Source organism: Dendrobates tinctorius, unplaced genomic scaffold (genome assembly GCF_039654945.1).
Source record: "Dendrobates tinctorius isolate UK_male_01 unplaced genomic scaffold, ASM3965494v1 ptg000162l, whole genome shotgun sequence".
NCBI classification, from domain to species: Eukaryota; Metazoa; Chordata; class Amphibia; order Anura; family Dendrobatidae; genus Dendrobates; species Dendrobates tinctorius.
Genome location: NW_027361829.1, coordinates 19,138,949 through 19,153,046, shown reverse-complemented (window position 1 = coordinate 19,153,046; position 14,098 = coordinate 19,138,949). Strand labels below are relative to the sequence as shown.

Below are 14,098 nucleotides of genomic sequence, written 5' to 3'. Positions count from 1 at the left end.
TGTGGTGAGCACAGTGGCTTAAGGCTTGCCACTGACTGGCGCTGACTGCTAAACTCATTCCATATCACCATCACCAAGCGTAATATCAGAGGGAAGGGGATTCAAATGAGTGAGTCACCAGAGTCATACATCCCTCACCATTCACACATGCTGTAGCAGTATAGTCTATACTAGCGCATGGCGGAACGGCCATGCGGGCTTTTTATAGCTGTGCAGGACCTTCCAGATCTCCGAGATGGACCAATGAGATCTGGAACAGGACCTGGGCACATGACTTCCAATCTCCAATGGGAGATCGTCCCGTGAGCATGCCCAGTAGGAGCACAGAGGGATTTAGTCTCTCGAACGGTCTGTTGCAAAGTAATCTCCTTTGTAGTAGAAAGACAGCAGGAGACCGCAGAATGTGAGGCTCTAGATTCCTGCAGAGCAGACACAGAAACCTGACGCCTAACATTACCCCCCCTCCTAGGGCCCTTTCCTCTCTGAGCCTTCCAATACACCACCCTTTGCCCATCAGAGGCATAGACCTCTGACTCGTCCGAAGGCAAGTCTGATGTCCCGGTAGGTGACACGGAAAATTGGGACACGTGGAAGGTATCAGAGGCGGCAAGATCGCCAGGTTTAAGAAGGGACATTTGGGAGACAACGGGCACGGCAAAACCATCCGGAGCATAAGTTGAAATGGAACGCCGCGGTGTGTCGGCGAACGTCTCCTCTCTCCGTTTAAGGAGGCTTACTCGAGCACATGAGGCGCATGCCTGAATATATTTCTTAATGTCCCGAGCCCTGTGCGGCCACCAATACGACCCCGCCAGGAGTTTTGTGGTCTGCATGTAGCCACAGTGACCATCCGTCCTGGACGCGTGTGCCCACGCGAGGACCTTCGGCCGAAGGTGGGGAGGGACAAAGGTCTTGCCCGGCGGCACAGAGTTTGGCCATTGTGGGACACTGTTGTCCTGAGAAACAGCACGTTGACAATGGTAACTGCAAATGGAGTTTTGCGCCTGACGCGCCTCGAGAACGATGCAAGACACCTCCATGGGCTCTGGGAGTGAAATCTCTGGCTTGGGTGGTTCCAGAGGTTCAAAGAGGTTGGGAGCCGGAGTAACCCTCAGTCTGGATTGAGCATGCTCCAGCCCGCGCTCTGAAAAACAGAGATCAATACGGGTGGCAATGGCAATCAGCTCCTCAAGATTTGCAGGAACCTCTCTGGTAGAAAGAGCATCCTTAACATGCTCAGCTAAGCCTCTCCAAAACACAGAGATAAGGGCAATATCAGACCACTCCAGCTCGGAAGCCAGTGTCCGAAAATGAACGGCATACTGACTAACCGAGAGGAATCCCTGAGTTAAAGCCAGTAGCTGTAGAGAGGTGTCGTGCGTGACCCGTGGTCCCAAGAAGACCTGCTTAATAGCTGTTAAAAACTGAGCAGCGGTCCGAACCCCTGGGTCACCATGCTCCCAAAGTGGCGTAGCCCACTCCAACGCCTTGCCTGACAGAAGGGAAACAATAAACCCCACCTTCGCCCGTTCCATAGGGAATCGCACAGCCAGTAACTCCAGCTGGATAGAGCACTGGCTGACGAAACCCCTACAGGAGGCGCCATCGCCAGAAAATTTATCGGGCAACGGGAGGCGGGTAACTGTCGGCGCATGGGAGGACGTGGACATATGGGAAACCGCCTCGGCGATCGCCTGTACATCAGCCTCTGCGATGACACTCTCAAGAGTAGCCAACCAGCCCTCTAGCTGGCGAATGCACTGAAGGAGTTGCCGCTGATCTGCCATCACTAGCCAGACCCTGGCGCTAGTATAATGTTAGGAGCGGCGGAACGCACTAAATAAAAATGATAATAAAGTGCGTTCGCCGCTCGGCGTCCACCGTGCAGTAGGTGTTACAACCGCTGCTGAGTGATGGCAGGAGCAATATGGCGGTATAATGCGCATGGGTTTAACTTCACCCGTGGTGTGCAGAGCGGGCTCTGCTCACACACAGAGATGCCGCAACACAAAAACACAAAGAACACTGAACCTGTTAGTGTCACAGAGTTCAGTTGAAATGCACACACAGTATTTGGTCACAGGAGCAGGCCCTAAGACAGAGGAGCTGCGTCCTTCTAGACCTACCATGTGTGCGGCGTCGCTACTGCGGGCGCCAAGGGGGCTGCAACTGCAGCGCGGCATAGGACACTGCCGCTCGACGACAAGGCTGAAAGACAAGCGCGATGTCGGACGCTAGCATAGCGGTGCGGTGAGCACAGTGGCTTAAGGCTTGCCACTGACTGGCGCTGACTACTAAACTAACTCACTATCACCATGCGTAATATCAGATGGAAGGGGTTTCAAATGAGTCAGTCACCAGAGTCATACATCCGTCACCATTCACACATAGCAGTATAGTCTATACTAGCGCATGGCGGAACAGCTTTTTATAGCCGTGCGGGACCTTCCAGATCTCAGAGATGGACCAATGAGATCTGGAACAGGACCTGGGCACATGACTCCCGATCTCCAATGGGAGATCGTGCCGTGAGCATGCCCAGTAGGAGCACAGAGGGACTTAGTCTCTCGAACGGTCTGCTGCAAAGTAATCTCCTCTGTAGTAGAAAGACAGCAGGAGACCGCAGAATGTGAGGCTCTAGATTCCTGCAGAGCAGATGCAGAAACCTGACGCTTAACACTTGTGAAGGTGTTTTACGGGTTTTGTTGAAAAACCTTGCTGAATTGGAGCTATTTTGTGGAAGTAAATTAGTGTGTTAAAAAAGGACAGGGGACCCCAAAATGGATTATAATTATAGGAAAAATGAAGGGTCCCCAAAGCAACCATATGGTATCGAAATTAGGGTTATCATAATTTGGTGAGGCATGCTTATCATTCAGGCATGTGGGACAGGTGCCTGCAGCAATGTGCCACTCCTCCAGTAGTGACCCTGGGACCCCGCTTCACTGCAGCCTCCACCCCTGGTAAGCAATGAGACCAAAAGAATATTCAAAAACACACTGGCGCCCCTGGGACTGACACACAGGTTAGTAGCTGCAAGTGAAAAGACAGGCTCTGTGCAAATCCTGTGATTCAAAATTGTAAAAATAAGGATAAAAATTATTGCTCTACAATTGAAGTACTAGTGGTGTACTCCTATACATGAATCTGTGTAAGGCTGTGGTGTGCTGAAGACTGGCAGCCACTGATGAGACTTACTTCTGCTGTCCGGGCGTGATAGGCTGGTTCCGTGTTGATGTCACTGGTGTGCAGAGAGGCCAGGATGTAGGGAGCATGCTGCCGTGATAGCAGCTGGCACAGGTGCACAAGGACTAAAGGCAGGAGTGCGCCGGGATTGAAGCTAGCGGCGGGCTCCGGCCAGAAGCACTGCCGTAGCGAGAATGAGATTGCCGGAAAGCGTGACGTTACGCAACTAACAATGAAGGGTGCGTGGAGGGGTCAGATCCAGCCAACAACGATGGGTGCACAGAGGGGTCAGATCCAATAAGACACATGGATTACAAGAGGCACCACCATTTTATTAAAAAAAGTTTTTTTTTCCCTGTTTTTCTTCTCAAAATTTGAGATGCGTCTTATAATATGGTGTGTCTAATAAGCCGCAAAATATGGTAAGTATTTGATCCCCTACCAACCATTAAGAGTTCTGGCTCCTACAGTCCAGTTAGACGCTCTTAATCAACTCGTTACCTGAATTAAAGACAGCTGTCTTACATAGTCACCTTTAGAAAAGACTCATGTTCACAGACTCAATTAATCAGTCAGACAGACTCTAACCTCTACAATATGGGCAAGACCAAAGAGCTTTCTAAGGATGTCAGGGAAAAGATAATAGACCTACACAATGCTGGAATTGGCTACAAAACCATAAGTAAGGCGCTGGGTAAGAAGGAGACGGCTGTTGGTGCAATAGTAGGAAAATGGAAGAAATACAAAATGACTGTCAATCGACATCAATCTGGGGCACCATGCAAAATCAGCTCGTGGGCTATCCTTGATCATGAGGAAGGTGAAAGATCAGCCTAAAACTACACAGAATCATAGAATCATAGAATCATAGAAACGTAGAGTTGGAAGGGACCTCCTGGGCCATCTGGTCCAACCCCCTGCTCAAAGCAGGATTCACTAAATCATCCCAGTCAGATGTCTGTCCAGCCTCTGTTTGAAGACTTCCATTGAAGGAGAACTCACCACTTCTCGTGGCAGCTTGTTCCACTCATTGATCACTCTAACTGTCAAAAAGTTTTTTCTAATATCTAATCTGTGTCTCCTCCCATTCAGTTTCATCCCATTGCTTCTAGTATTTCCTTGTGCAAATGAGAATAAAGTTGATCCTTCTACAATGTGACAGCCCTTTAGATATTTGTAGACAGCTATTAAGTCTCCTCTCAGTCTTCTCTTTTGCAAACTAAACAATCCCAGATCCTGCAACTTTTCCTCATAAGACAGGGTTTGCAGACCCTTCACCATTCTGGTTGCTCTGTTCTGAACTTGCTTCAGTTTGTTGATGTCTTTTTTAAAATGTGGTGCCCAAAACTGGACACAATATTCCAGATGAGGTCTGAGCAAAGTGGAGTAGAGGGAAATAATGACTTCACGTGATCTAGACTGTATGCTTCTGTTAATACATCCTAGAATTGCATTTGCCTTTTTTGCTGCTGCATCACATTGTTGACTCATATTTAGTCTGTGATCTATTAGTATACCCAAGTCTTTTTCACATGTGTTGTTGCTTAGGCCTATTCCTCCCATTCTGTATATGCTTTTTTCATTTTTATGGCCCAGATGTAGTACTTTGCATTTTTCCCTGTTAAAAACCATTCTGTTAGTTGCTGCCCACTTCTCCAGTTTATTTATATCTTTTTGAATCCTCTCTGTCTCTTCTCTAGTATTAGCTATCCCTCCTAGCTTTGTGTCATCAGCAAATTTAATCAGTTTACCCTGAATTCCTTCATCTAAATCATTGATAAAGATGTTGAACAATACAGGGCCCAGGACAGAGCCCTGTGGTACCCCACTTGAGACATTCTTCCAACTGGATGTGCAGCCATTTACGACCACTCTTTGGGTCCGATCACTAAGCCAGTTATGAATCCACCTAACAGTTGCCTTGTCCATTCCATACTTAGTCATTTTTTGAATAAGGATTGTAAGAGATACTTTGTCAAATGCTTTGCTGAAGTCAAGATATACTATATCTACAGCATTTCCTTGATCCACCCAATCAGTGATTCCATCATAGAAGGAAATTAAGTTAGTCTGACATGATTTATTAGTTACAAACCCATGCTGACTCTGTTTAATCACTTCATTCTTATCCAGGTACTGACATACATGTTGTTTAATAATTTGTTCAAAGATCTTTCCTGGTATAGAAGTCAGACTCACCGGCCTATAGTTGCCTGGGTCCACCTTCTTCCCCTTTTTGAAGATAGAAACAACATTTGCTCTTCTCCAGTCTTCTGGGACTTCTCCTGTTCTCCAAGAATTTTCAAAGATTATGGAGAGGGGTTCAAAAATTTCTTCTGCTATCTCCTTCAGTACTCTGGGGTGTAATTCATCTGGACCTGGAGACTTGAATTCATTTAGGTTAGCTAAGTGTTTCCTCACTATCTTTCTGTTTATAGATATCCTGGATTCTTCTATTCCCTTAATAGGACAGTGAAGAACAGTTGATGTTACATTTCCTTTCTGAGAGAAAACAGATGCAAAATAGGAATTTAAAAGTTCGGCCTTCTCAACATCCTGTCTTACCATTTCATCATTTTCATCCTGTAAAAATCCTATAGCATCTTTGACTTTTCTTTTACTTTTGACATATCCCCAAAATCCTTTATTATTGCTTTTGACATCTCTTGCAAGCCTCAATTCATTGACAGGTTTAGATAATCTGATTTGTGCCCTGCAGGTTCTGCAGACAGCATTATATTCTTCTTTAGATATGCCTCCCTCTTTCCATTTTATAAACATTTTTTAAACATTTTTTTCAGGGGGAACTTGTTAATGGCCTCAAGGTAGCTGGGACCATAGTTGCCAAGAAAACCATTGGTAACACATTATGCCATAAAGGTTTAAAATACTGCAGTGTCCGCAAGGTCCCCCTGCTCATGAAGGCACATGTGCAGGCCCTTCTGAAGTTTGCCAATGAACACCTGGATGATTCTGTGAGTGATTGGGAGAAGGTGCTGTGGTCAGATGAGACAAAAATTGAACTCTTTGGCCTTAACGCAGCTCGCCATGTTTGGAGGAAGAGAAATGCTACCTATGACCCAAAGAACACCGTCCCTGTTGTCAAGCATGGAGGTGGAAACAGTATGATTTGGGGGTGTTTCTCTACTAAGAGCACAGGACTACTTCATTGCATCAACGGGAGAATGGATGGAGCCATGTACTGTAAAATCCTGAGTGACAATCTTCTTCCCTTCGCCAGGACATTAAAAATGGGTCATGGCTGGGTCTTCCAGCAAGACAATGACCCAAAACATACAGCCAATGCAACAAAGGAGTGGCTCAAAAAGAAGCACATTAAGGTCATAGAGTGGCCTAACCAGTCTCCAGACCTTAATCCCGTAGTAAACATATGGAGGGAGTTGAAGCTACGAGTTGCTAAGTGACAGCCACAAAATCTTAATGATTTAGAGATGATCTGCAAAGAGGAGAGGACCAAAATTCCTACTGACATGTGCGCAAACCTCATCATCAACTACAAAAAACGTCTGACTGCATTGTTTGCCAACAAGGGTTTTGCCACCAAGTCTTAAGTCTTGTTTGCCTGAGGATCAAATACTTATTTCTCACTGAAAAATGCAAATAAATTTATATATAGTAATTTATGCAATGGAATTTTCTGGATTTTATTGTTGATATTCTATCTCTCAATGTTAAAATTAACCGACCCTTAAAATTATAGACTGTTCATGTCTTTGTCAGTGGGCAAACTTACAAAATCAGCAAGGGATCAAATAATTATTTCCTTCACTGTAAATGTAAATTAGTGTGCTGTAGGCTCCTAAATTTTCGTTTGTAATTTCTGCAAAAAGCCAGAATTTCATCATTTGATTTTATGTTCGTGCAAAACTCCATATATGATTTACGGAAAGATGAAAACAGATTTTAGCACATAATCTTCAATCTATTTAGAAAAAAATAGATGGTTTGAGTATTTTGTGGCTCAGATAAAGATTGCGGGACTGCGATCGAAACACATTGCCTTATCCACTTAATATGGTTGCTTTTTATAGGAGCTTTTCCAATTTTTACATGGTTTAAATTCATTTTGGACTTTACTCTAAAACAGATAGAACAAATCTTGTTTTTCCAAATATTTTAAGAAAGGTCAGAGTTGAAGAAGCTGAAAATAAGCTTGTGTTTATCTTAAACCTGTCTCTAATAATACACTCAGGATCAACTAAATATGTTTTTTATATACAAATTAAAGGTAACCTGTCACCAAAAAAAAAGCTGTTAGCCTGCAGATATGGGTTAATCTGCAGGTTCATAGTATGGCCACACTTACCCAATTGCTGCTGGGAGAAAACAAACTTTATTTTCCTGGTAATATTCAGGTTTTGGTCATGGGGGTGGGGCAGCGTGGGTTCAGTTACCATTTTGAGTATACAGAGCAGCTGCTGTAACCGCGCCCCCGACCCTGATTGACAGCCGGTTCTGTTGTGAGTTCATTTTCCCCTCCGTCACTGAGGCCTGGTGAACTCCCTATTCTAGTGAAGGAAGGTAGTGAGCCTGATTATCAGGCACCTGGGACTAATGAAGGTGATTGGCTGAGTGGAGTCACTGACTGGATTTAAGGCAGCATACGCCCTTTCTGCCCTGCGGGTGATTTCTCTGTGGACTCTTGGACACCAGTCTGATTCCTGCTCTCCTAAAGCTAAGTTTTCTGTTTTGCCTTTTTGCATCTAAGATTTGTTTTTGTTTTTCTTGCTTTTTGGATTCTGCCACTCCCTGCTGGAGTGTGCAGTGTTCCTTGAGCTCTGTCTTCTGAAAGTACCTGAGTGCTGATTTAGTTTTTGAAGCTTAGTTGATTCAGGGCCATTTTTATATCAGCTTGTTGGCTTTTGTCTCTGATAGGGTTTTGGCAGATTGCAGACAGCAGCCTTCCTATCCGTTCCTATCTAGGTAGTTTTTGGGCCCCGTCTTTGCTCAGCCTGTCTTTCTGTCTGTGTAAGTGTTTTCATCTTGCTTCGCCGTCATTATATGTGGGAGGCTGCCTATTGTTTTGGGGTCTGCTCTGGGGCAGTTAGATTTCCCCTTTCCTTCTTTAGGCCTATGTATCTCTCCGGCTGTGATCGAGGGGTCTAGGTCATCGTAGGAACCCCCCACGGCTACTGCTAGTTGTGTTGATAGGTTCAGGGGTCTGCAATCTGATAGTTGCCAACTTCTCTGGTTTTCAGGACTTAGCTAGCATTTCTGTTTTTGCCTCCTACGGTGACTCAATCATAACAGAATCACCCGCCAAACCGCAGATCCTGGGGTACTCCATAGCAGGAAAGAATTGTGTTTAAAAAAAAAAAAAAAAGGTGTGTGTATATTCTTTCCTCTATATCTCTGAGGCCGTAGGGGGAATTTTTTTTTTTCTCTTAATGGAGATAAAGCAATTGTCTGATCGTGTGGAGCAGCTCGCTGCGGAAGTGCGGGGAATTTCCGCCTACCTTGCTCGTTCGCATGCTGTTGAACCAAAGATCCCCACACCTGATGTATTTTTTGGGGATCGATCTAAATTTTTGAGTTTCAAAAATAATTGTAAATTATTTTTTGCTTTGAAGCCTAACTCGTCAGGGAGCCCCGCGCAGCAGGTTAAAATTGTCATCTCTTTGCTGCGCGGCGATCCCCAGGATTGGGCGTTTTCTTTGAAACCAGATGACCCTATTCTGACTAATGTGAACGCATTTTTTCAAGCCTTGGGGTTGCTGTACGACGAACCTAATGCTATTGATCAGGCTGAAAAGACCCTGTTAGCATTGAACCAGGGTCGAGAATCTGCAGAGTTGTACTGTCAAAAGTTCCGAAAGTGGGCGGTCCTTACTACCTGGAATGATAGTGCCTTGGCTGCTCTCTTTCGGAAGGGTTTGTCAGAAGCCGTAAAAGATACTATGGTGGGATTTCCTGTTCCCTCTGGTCTGGACGATTCTATGTCTTTAGCCATTCAGGTTGATCGGCGTTTACGTGAACGCAGGATTACACGAGAGGTGTTGCCACCGGTTGAACAGACATCTGAACCTATGCAATGTGATAGAGTTTTGTCTAAGGCGCAACGTCAGGAATTCAGAAGGCGTAATAAGCTGTGTTTTTTCTGTGGAGATGCCTCACATGTTATTTCTGTTTGTCCTAAACGTGAGAAACGCTTTGCAGACACGTTTTCTGTTGGTGGGGTTCAGCCTAAGTTTCTTTTGGCGATTACTCTGATCTGTTCCCTGTCCACATTTTCCGCCAAGGCTTTTGTGGATTCGGGAGCAGCGCTAAACCTAATGGACTTGGATTTTGCTAAACGTTGTGGATTTCCGTTGACAACTCTGCAGACGCCTATCCCTTTGAGGGGGATTGATGCTACCCCTCTGGCTAAAAATAAACCTCAGTTTTGGACCCAGTTGGTCATGCGGGTCGCCCCAGACCACCAAGAAAATTGCAGATTTTTGGTGTTGCATGGTCTGCATGATGCCGTTGTTCTGGGGTTTCCCTGGTTGCAGATTCATAATCCAGTTTTGGATTGGAAGTCTGTGTCTGTGGTGAGTTGGGGTTGCCGGTGTACCTTTAGTGAGGCTCCGTTTTTTTCCACCTCTCCTCGGTCGCATGAGGTTCCTGACTATTTGGCGGACTACTATGATGTATTTAGTGAGAATGAGTCTGCGTCCTTGCCTCCTCATAGGAGTTATGACTGTGCAATTGAACTAAACCCGGGGTGTAAATTTCCTAAGGGTCGGCTCTTCAATTTATCTGTACCCGAGCACGAGGCTATGCGGTCCTATATTAAGGAGGCGTTGGAGAAGGGTCATATTAGACCATCCTCTTCACCCTTAGGTGCCGGTTTTTTTTTTGTGGCCAAGAAGGATGGTTCTTTAAGGCCTTGTATTGATTATCGTGCCCTCAATAAAATTACTATTAAATATCAGTATCCGTTACCCCTGATTTCGGATCTATTCTCTAGAGTCAGAGGTGCTTGCTGGTTTACCAAGCTTGACCTCAGGGGGGCGTATAATCTTATCCGCATTAAGCAGGGGGATGAATGGAAGACGGCGTTTAATACTCCGGAGGGACATTTTGAGTACCTGGTGATGCCTTTTGGGCTCACTAATGCCCCTTCTGTCTTCCAGTGCTTCATGAACAATATTTTCCGAGACTTTGTCGATAAATTTTTGATTATCTATCTGGATGATATTTTGATCTTCTCCAAGGATTGGGATTCTCATGTGGAACATATTCGGACTGTGTTCCGGATCTTGAGAGAGAATTCTCTGTATGTCAAAGGATCAAAATGCCTTTTTGGAGTACAGAGAATTTCTTTTTTGGGATTTATTTTGTCTCCGTCAACTATTGAAATAGACCCGGCCAAGGTACAGGCCATTTATGATTGGGTTCAGCCCACTTCTTTGAAGGCCCTCCAGAAGTTTTTGGGTTTTGCTAATTTTTATCGGAAATTTATAGCAAAATTTTCTAGTATTGCCAAACCATTGACTGACCTGACCAGGAAGGGTGCGGATGTGTTGAATTGGTCTCCGGAGGCGGTTGCTTCCTTTCAGGAGCTGAAGCGTAGATTTACCTCCGCCCCGGTTCTGCGGCAACCTGATGTCTCACTCCCGTTCCAGGTAGAGGTGGATGCTTCTGAGATTGGTGCAGGAGCGGTGTTGTCCCAAAAGGATCCGGTAACATCTAAAATGAATCCCTGTGCTTTCTTTTCCCGTAAGTTCTCTTCATCTGAACGTAACTATGATGTGGGAAATCGGGAACTGTTGGCCATGAAATGGGCATTTGAGGAGTGGAGACATTGGTTGGAGGGAGCCAGACATCAAGTTGTGGTCCTCACTGACCACAAAAATTTGATTTACCTAGAGTCGGCTAAACGCTTGAACCCTAGGCAGGCTAGGTGGGCCTTGTTTTTTACACGTTTTGATTTTGTGGTCTCTTTCCTTTCTGGAACTAAGAATGTCAAGGCAGACGCCCTCTCTAGGAGTTTCTATGCTGATTCTCCTGTGGTGACCAAGCCTGCCACCATCTTAGGCGAAGGGGTAGTTCTTTCTGCCATCTCGCCCGATTTGAGACTTGCTCTGCAAGAGTTCCAGGAGGACAAACCTGAGCGTTGCCCCAGTGGAAAGTTGTATGTTCCTGACCAGTGGAAGAAGAGAGTGATGTCTGAAGTTCATTGCTCTGCATTGGCTGGTCATCCAGGTATTTTTGGTACTAGAGATCTGGTGGGTCGCTCTTTTTGGTGGCCCACCTTGTCTCATGATGTCAGGAATTTTGTGCAGTCCTGTGGGACTTGCTCCCGGTCTAAATCTTGTTCTCGCTCTAGTGGGTTGTTGATGCCTTTGCCGGTCCCCAGGAGGCCATGGACCCATATTTCAATGGATTTCATCTCTGATATGCCGGTCTCTCAAAGAATGACTGTTATTTGGGTGATTTGTGATAGGTTCTCTAAGATGGTTCATCTTGTACCACTCCCTAAGTTGCCATCTTCCTCTGAGTTGGTGCCTCTGTTTTTGCAACAGGTGGTTCGCTTGCACGGGATTCCTGAGAACATTGTATCTGACAGAGGAGTTCAATTTGTGTCTAAATTTTGGAGGACGTTCTGTTCCAAGTTGGGAATTCAGTTGTCCTTCTCCTCTGCTTTTCACCCTCAGACCAATGGGCAGACAGAGAGAACAAACCAGACCTTGGAGTCGTATTTGAGATGTTTTATTTCCGCTGATCAGGATGACTGGGTTTCATTTTTGCCCTTGGCCGAATTTGCTTTAAATAATAGAGCTAGTTCTGCCACTTTGATGTCACCTTTTTTTTGTAACTTTGGTTTTCACCCTCGATTTTCTTCAGGGCAGGTGGAGCCTTCTGCCTGCCCAGGTGTTGACACTGTGGTGGAGAGAATGCACCAGATCTGGGACCAAGTGGTGGATAAGTTATCTCTCTCCCAGGAAAAGGCCCAGCGGTTTTCCAATCGACATAGGACCATTGGTCCCCAGTTTAAGATTGGTGATATGGTGTGGTTATCATCAAAAAATATTGCTATGAAGGTGGCTTCTCCTAAGTTTAAGCCTAGATTTATTGGACCTTACAAGATTTTGGAGATTATTAATCCGGTCTCTTTTCGTTTGGCTCTTCCTGTCACATTTAAGATCCATAATGTGTTCCATAAGTCCTTGTTGAAGAGGTTTGTTGAGCCAGTTGTGCCTGAGGTGGCACCTCCGGGCCCTGTATTGGTTGAAGGTAACTTGGAATATGAGGTAGAGAAAATTCTGGATTCCCGTCTGGCTAGACGGAGACTCGAGTATTTGGTTAAGTGGAAGGGTTATGGTCAGGAGAATAATTCCTGGGTCTCTGCCTCTGATATTCATGCCAAAAGATTGGTGCGTGCCTTTCATCGGGCTCACCCTGATCGCCCTGGTAGCGTTGTTGAGGATTCGGTGACCCCTCTTCAAGGGGGGGTACTGTTGTGAGTTAATTTTCCCCTCCGTCACTGAGGCCTGGTGAACTCCCTATTCTAGTGAAGGAAGGTAGTGAGCCTGATTATCAGGCACCTGGGACTAATGAAGACGATTGGCTGAGTGGAGTCACTGACTGGATTTAAGGCAGCCTACGCCCTTTCTGCCCTGCGGGTGATTTCTCTGTGGACTCTTGGACACCAGTCTGATTCCTGCTCTCCTAAAGCTAAGTTTTCTGTTTTGCCTTTTTGCATCTAAGATTTGTTTTTGTTTTTCTTGCTTTTTGGATTCTGCCACTCCCTGCTGGAGTGTGCAGTGCTCCTTGAGCTCTGTCTTCTGAAAGTACCTGAGTGCTGATTTAGTTTTTGAAGGTTAGTTGCTTCAGGGCCATTTTTATATCAGCTTGTTGGCTTTTGTCTCTGATAGGGTTTTGGCAGATTGCAGACAGCAGCCTTCCTATCCGTTACTATCTAGGTAGTTTTTGGGCCCCGTCTTTGCTCAGCCTGTCTTTCTGTCTGTGTAAGTGTTTTCATCTTGCTTCACCGTCATTATATGTGGAAGGCTGCCTATTGCTTTGGGGTCTGCTCTGGGGCAGTTAGATTTCCCCTTTCCTTCTTTAGGCCTATGTATCTCTCCGGCTGTGATCGAGGGGTCTAGGTCATCGTAGGAACCCCCCACGGCTACTGCTAGTTGTGTTGATAGGTTCAGGGGTCTGCAATCTGATAGTTGCCAACTTCTCTGGTTTTCAGGACTTAGCTAGCATTTCTGTTTTTGCCTCCTACGGTGACTCAATCATAACACGGTTCCAATGCAGAGCTAGTATCAGTCAGTGTCGGGGGACGCAGTTACAGTCGCCGCTCTGTACTCTCAGAGCGGTGATTGAAACAGAACCGGCACCGCCCCGTGACTGAAACTGGAACACTGCCGGGGGAATAAAGTTAATTTTCTCCCTGCAGCTAAGTGCAGGTGGCAGACATGTTAACAACGCTATTAACCTGCAGATTAACCCCATGTCTGCAGGTTAATAGTGTTTTTTTCTGGTGACAGGATCCCTTTAAATAAACGTGCCAGAACTCTCTGCAATAGTAGCAATTTATATGCGATGAAGTATGTAACAAATATGTACAATTTTCATTATACAATCTGTAAGCCTCATTAGACAAGACTTATCAATTACTGCTTATAATTTAACCCATTACTTGCAGACCAATGTTCTTTTTTCCTGTCTGTTGAAGTAAGCAACAAACAGAAGTAATTCTGCAAACTAAGGAAAATGCCTGCTAGAGTACTAAGTAAAATAGAAAGTATGCCAACTACAGAAGGAACAAACTCCATGTGAGAAAACAAAGTTCACTTCAGTTAGAGATAAAACATATTGCAGAGAAAACCAAAAGACGTGAATTTGAAGCCAGTACATTTGGGGTGACAAAGCTGTGTGTATTGAAAACCAAGGTATG

At 45.3% G+C, this 14,098-nt stretch overlaps 1 protein-coding gene across 2 annotated transcripts in view; it reads left to right on the top strand.

The window, feature by feature from the left end:
- DDC (dopa decarboxylase) overlaps positions 1-14,098 on the top strand; it is a 402,495-nt gene that overhangs the window by 74,401 nt on the left and 313,996 nt on the right. Inside the window, exon 1 of one of the 2 annotated variants that reach the window (XM_073549874.1) lies at positions 13,964-14,093. The exons of the other annotated variant lie outside the window; for it this stretch is intronic. The gene's annotated coding sequence lies outside the window, so the exon portion shown is untranslated. Of the gene's footprint in view, positions 1-13,963; positions 14,094-14,098 lie in introns of those variants that run through there. 2 annotated transcript variants of the gene reach the window in all.